Consider the following 6557-nt stretch of genomic DNA (forward strand, 5'->3'; position numbering starts at 1 on the left):
ACACTTGCTTCACTAGATTTTGCCAACTGCAAATCATGTTGGACTGAGCTAATCTGTTCTTCTTTCTGAGACTATTAAGGTAAATAATTAACAATAAAGCCTCCTTATAAAGGCATCACGGTGTGACCATGTCCGTCATTCACCTCCACGAGTCAGGAGTGGCTCCTGCCTGTCAGGCTTGGAGGAGGGCTTGCAGGGGAGAGAGGCCTAGCCTAGGATGGGAAGTGCTGATATCAAAAAGGGATTGGTTTTTCAGTGGTCAATACAGTCACAGGTTCAGATTTCAGGACTGTGTAAAAAGGTGTATACTGCAAAGTCTTGCTTTTACCACTTTTTCTGATCTTTGCTGCTTATGGAAAATTGTATGGGTTTCTTTACAGTATTTGAGTAGCAAAATTTTAAGTATGAATATACTTTTAAAAAATATTTATTGGTGTTTTGCCTGCACGTGTGTCTGTGGGTGCGGTCTGGATTTGGAGCTAGACAGTTGTGAACTGCTATGTGGGTGCTGGGAATTGAACCCAGGTCCTCTGGAAAAGCAGCCAGTGCTAGTAATTGAAGAGCTATCTTTCTAGCTCCATGTATACATACTTGTTTACATATGTAAGTAACATATGTGTGTATGTTAGTAAAATAGAGGGGNCTGAAGAGATGGCTCAGCAGTTAAGGGCAATGGGTCCTGAGCTTAATTCCCAGCAACCACATGGTGGCTCACAACTGTATANAATGTGATCTGATGCCCTTTCCCTGTGTGCAGGTGTATATGCAGATAGAGCATTCATACATATAAAAATAAATCTTTCTTTAACAAAATAAAACATGTACTTACACACTGGATTGTGTTTTGAGACAGGGTTTCACTGTATAGTTCAGGCTGGGCACTGGATCACTGTGGGCCATGACACCTGGCTTTCATTAAGTCCTTACTTACATTCTAGCCTGACATCCACAAGTCCTTTATATGTGCTGTGTTCTTTTGTTTGAGACAGGGTCTCTATGTAGTCCTAGCTGTCCTGGAGCTTGTAATGAATCAGGCTGGCCTTGAACTCAGAGATCCTCCTGCCTCTGCCTCCTGAGTGCTGGAATCAAAGGTAGGCACCACCATTCCTGGTACAAACCCTTGTTCTTTAAGGTTCTTGCCAGCCCCTTACATCTCTCATGACAATTTAGTAGAGAAAAGCTTGTTAGGACACAAAAACTACTTCAAGAAAGTGGATCTACACCTTCCACAGATGGACTGTGCTGGTGACTGGTGACTGTAGCCCTACATCAGTAATCAGGATAAGGAAACCAATAGAACCCAGTGAGGGATCTAAGTAAGGGCCTGTAGGGAAAATGAGAATCATAAACTTAATTTTTTAAAAGATTTATTTATTTATTAATGTATATGAGTACATTGTAGTTGTCTTCAGACACACCAGAAGAGGGCATCAGATCCCATTAGAAATCGTTTCGAGCCACCATGTGGTTGCTGGGAATTGAACTCAGGACCTCTGGAAGAGCAGCCAGAGTCCTTAACTACTGAGCCATCTCTCCAGCCCAAGAATCATGAACTTAAGAAATTTATTTTATTTGATGTGCATGCTGTTTTGCCTGCATGTATGTCTGTGCACCACTTGTATGCATGGTGCCCATGGTAGACAGAGAGGGCATCAGATTCCTTAGAGCTAACTGGAGTTACAAATGGTTGTGAGTTGTCATGTGCGTCCTCTAGAGACCATGCTCTTAGCTGCTAAGTTATCTCTCCAGCTCCTGCTCTTGTTTTTTTGATGTCTCACTTGTAGCCCCAGCTGGCCTGGGGCTGAAGGGATCACTTGCCTCTCTGCCTCTGAGTGTCACCAATACCTGCCAAGACCTTTAATTTCACTGTCACCAGGATATATTAGCAGGCTAACACAGCTCTCTGATGTCTCTCAACTGGAATTGGAAGAAACATTCTTATCACAAAGATCTTGTAGTGTTTTTTTTTTGTTTTTTTTTTTCCCCAACTTGACTCAAAAAAGAAAGAAAAAGAAAGATGTATGTTTGTCTTTGCTGGTAGTGTGAAGCTAGAAGCAAGTAGACCCTGGTCTCCGGTGACCAATGCGAAAGGGAAACTCAGGCCCTTGTTATGGGGCTTCTTGTTTGTGGTCACATGCACCTATTTTCAAAACAAAATCCCCAAACATTGATTGGATGTACCAAATGAAGACTCTGGAGTCAGATGCTGTGGTGAAAGCCACAGGCTCAGAGAGGCAGAGCACACCCGGCTGAGCTTCCTCCTCCTCCCACATCCCAGAAGATGAAAAGCTCCTCCACGCTGTCAGTCAGCTCCCAGACCCTCCTTTCTCTTGCCTGGGTTTTCTTACCTTCACTCCCGTCAACTGGCTGCTTCCTCTGCCTCTTTACTTTGTTTAGTTCTTACAGAAAGCTCTTGAGTTTAAGGGTGTGTCTTAGGGCTGAGCCACACCAGAACAAGAAACAGATTTTTACAGTTCACATTCTCAGGGGTTCACAATGTGACCAAATCCTGCAACGTGCAGCAACTTTCTGAGACTGGCCTAGGCTGTAAAAAGGCACTTTATTGTTTGAGTAGCATAGGTTGGTTGGTTCACTGGCTGTAAGCATTACATGATAAGTAAGATTAAACCTCCTTTCCTGTGTGTTGATTTCATTCTCAGACAAGTGATGCTTTACTTGCTCTGCACCTCCAGTGAGGGAAGAACACTTGTGTTTTGACAGTTTTTCTGTCCTGGTATCCCCTCTGTAGACCTGGCTGGTCTTCCCGGGAATATACCACTACTGCCCTTCTAGTACAAACCAAAGTTCCTTGGACTGGGTGTGGTGGCATATACCTTTAATTCTGGAAGCAGAGAGACAGATACCTGAGTTCAAGGCCAGCCAGGATCTGGAGCATTGAGAGTTATATAGAACAAGATCTTTTTTTTTTCCCCCGAGACAGGGTTTCTCTGTGTAGCCCTGGATATCCTGGAACTCACTTTGTAGACCAGGCTGGCCTGGAACTCAGAAATCCGCCTGCCTCTGCCTCCCGAGTGCTGGGATTAAAGTTGTGTGCTACCACGCCCAGAGTTATATAGAAGAACCATTGTGTGTGTGTGTGTGTGTGTGTGTGTGTGTGTGTGTGTGTGTGTGTTGTTCTTGGAAGGCTGAGGCAGGGGTATCATTGAGGCCAAGTTGGATCGACAGACCATTTCTCAAAAGTCCCTTGAAGGACTCTGGCCTTGGGCCACAAGCAGTCCTGCTTAGGATGGCAAGTCTCCTTCGGAAGAGAACAGCAGAAGGGAGAGGCAGCTTTCCTTTTCATCTATTTCTGTTCTAACCACAAACCCACAAATGTACCTGGGAAGAAACAGCACGACAAATCTCCAAAGGCAAGTGTCACCGAAGCTGACTAGATTTCTTTCTTTTTCTGTTTTTTTGTTTTGTTTTTCAAGACAGGGTTTCTCTGTATAGCCCTGGCTGTCCTGGAGCTCACATTGTAGACCAGGCTGGCCTCGAACTCAGAAATCTGCCTGCCTCTGCTTCCCAAGTGCTGGGATTAAAGGCATGCACCACCACTGCCCAGCTGATTTCTTAAAGGCAGTCTCATATCCCAGGTTGGTCTCTAGCTTACTAAGTAGCCAAGGACTACCCTGAATTCTGATCCTCCTGTCCCACCTGAGTGCTAGGGTTACAAGCATGTACCATCACATCTGGTGTGTGATTTGCAGGGAATGGAGCCCAGGGCTTGCACATTGGGCAAGCACTCTTCCAACTTACCTACATCCTTAACCCTGTTTTTTTTGGGGGGTGGTGGTTTCAAGACGGTTTCTCTGTAACCCTGGCTGTCCTGGAACTCACTCTATAGACCAGGCTGGCCTCGAACTCAGAAATCCGCCTGCCTCTGTGCCACCCCCCCCCCGCCCCACTCCCCCCCCCAGTGCTGGGATTAAAGGTGTGTATCACCATGCCCAGATGCCCAGAGTTTTTTTTTTTTCTATTGGATACCAGCTGATTGATAGACGTGACCATGTTTTTTTCCAAAACACCTGTAAGGTAAGAGTTTAGTTTTCAGACATTGTAGAGGTGACAGAACTGAGACACCAAATGAGATTTAGGAAGAATAACTGTTCAATCCTCTCCTGCTTGTTCCTATTACAATGTCCCCAAGAGGACTTGGCCCTGTTTAGACTACCTAACAGCCCCATCTGTGCAGTAGTGAGCTGTTTAACCATGTGAACAGGATTATACTGTGCAGGACGTGGGGCACAATCTGAGTAAGGGTCATCCCAGCCTGTCTGAGCGTACAGGGACGCTTGTCAGTGCCACGGTGGGAAGTATTGAAAGGGGCTCAGTGTACTTCAGCGGACCCAGGTTTGGTCACCAGTAGGTGGCTTATGGCGGCTCACAAACTTACCAGCATTTATATGCACACACATACATAATTAAAGGCAAAAATCAAACTCTAAAGAAGGGGTTGAAACAGCAGGAGAAAACATCAGCTGCAAAACCCACCGAGGTTCGGGTTGGAGAACGCACTACCCTACCAGATGATCCTAGTTTGGTTCCTAGCACCCACACAGGGCAGCTCACAACTGCTGTAACTAACCCAGGGGACCCAGGGCCCACTTTTGGCCTCTAACAAACCCTCTCCTCAATGTCCATGAAAAAATAAAATCTTTAGGGATAGGAGAGATAGCTCTGCAGGTAAGAGCATTGGCTGTTCTGGCTGAGGACCTGGGCTTGCTTCCATGTGGTGGCTCACAAATTATCTGTAATTCCTGTTTCAGAGGCTCCAAAATGTACATACAAGGTACACAGACATTTGTAAAATTTTGAAATTTAAAAAATCTAACCCTGTCTCAAAAACAAAACAACAAAAACAAACAAAAATCTAGGCTGTGCTTACAGCCTAGGGTTTATAATTCCAGCTACTTGGGGCAGAGGGTCAGAAGCTCAAAAAGTTTTTAAAAAGAAAGATGGAAGCCAGCCGTGGTGGCACAAGCCTTTAATCCCAGCACTCGGGAGGCAGAGGCAGGTGGATTTCTGAGTTCGAGGCCAGACTGGTCTACAGAGTTCCAGGACAGCAAGGGCTACAAAGAGAAACCCTGTCTCAAAAACCAAAACAAACCAAAACATTGACAGTAAACCTCCCAGCACTGAGGCTGGAGAAGTGTCATGAGTTGAGGCGAGCTTGATATACAGAGTTGTTTTTTAAAGAAGACAAATGCCCAATGGCAAAAAGGAAGATGGCCAATGAGACGCAGCTAGAAAAACAGCTCACCGTGCCTATGCCAAGAAGTCTGGGAAGCAGGCAGTCCTCACTTTATAGAATAAACGATAAACAAAAGTAAAGCCTAAGTAAGGAGCAAACCTTAACTGTATGCATAACTGCTTTTTTAAGATTTTGAATATCAAAAGAAGCTATGAAAATTGGAACCCAGTGGAACATGACTGCTGAACAGCAACTTGGTTATGTGTGTGGTGCTGGAAGCAAACCCTGGGCCTCAAACTTGCTTCACAGGCTGCCATGTGGCAATCACAGCCCTGTTACAGATTCTGATGTCCTATACCAGCTATAGCCAACTAGAGGACAGAATAGAAAAAAAAAAAGAAAGAAAAAAAAATGTCGGGGGCTGGGGAGATGGGTCAGTGGTTAAGAGCACTGACTGCTCTTCCAGAGGTCCTGAGTTCAAATCCCAGCAACCACATGGTGGCCCACAGCCATCTGTAATGGGTTCCGATGCCCTCTTCTGGTGTGTCTGAAGAGAGTGACAGTGTATACACATATAAAATAAATAAATCTTAAAGAAAAAAAAAGTTTAATTGCTGCCAGGAGCAAAACCTAGAAACATTTAGAAATAAATTCAACACAGACTCCCAAAACATTTGAGGAGAAAAATAAGCAAACAGTAGTGCAAGAAGGCACAAACGGATCTGGAGTAAAGGATGCCGCATAGGTGCGTCTGAGTGAAGATGCAGCCACATCAGACATGCGTCATTAATGCCACTTCAATAAAGGTCCCCCAGAAAGCCCAGAACAACAAGGAATAGCGGGAGAGACCAGGCCCAGTAGACACAGGACATCATCAGTAGTGGCAGTAATGAAGAACTGTAATCCAGCTCTCCAAGGCTGAGGCAGGGGAATGAATCTGAGGTCAGTCTGGTGGGCTCTTGAGAACAGAACAACCCAAAGCTGTGGTGAGATGCAGAGTAGAACACGAGAGACGCCCACCGTGTTGACAGAAGCTGCGTGTACATGGTACATGCCTGAAAATCTAGTCATCCATACAGTCTCCTCCATCACTGCTGCTACCTTGCCTCGCTTGGTAAATGTGTTACTCTGAATTTGTATATGTACATGCAGGTGTGTGTGTGTACTCATGTACATATTGCAGCCATGGGTCAGCCACCTCAGTTCCTTAGGAGCTATCCACCTCTTTTTTTGTTTGTTTTTGTTTGTTTGTTTGTTTGTTTTGTTTTTCCGAGACAGGGTTTCTCTGTATAGCCCTGGCTGTCCTGGAACTCACTTTGTAGACCAGGCTGGCCTTGAACTCAGAAATCCGCCTGCCTCTGCC

The sequence above is a fragment of the Mus caroli genome, chromosome 8 (genome assembly GCF_900094665.2).
Source record: "Mus caroli chromosome 8, CAROLI_EIJ_v1.1, whole genome shotgun sequence".
Taxonomy (NCBI): domain Eukaryota; kingdom Metazoa; phylum Chordata; class Mammalia; order Rodentia; family Muridae; genus Mus; species Mus caroli.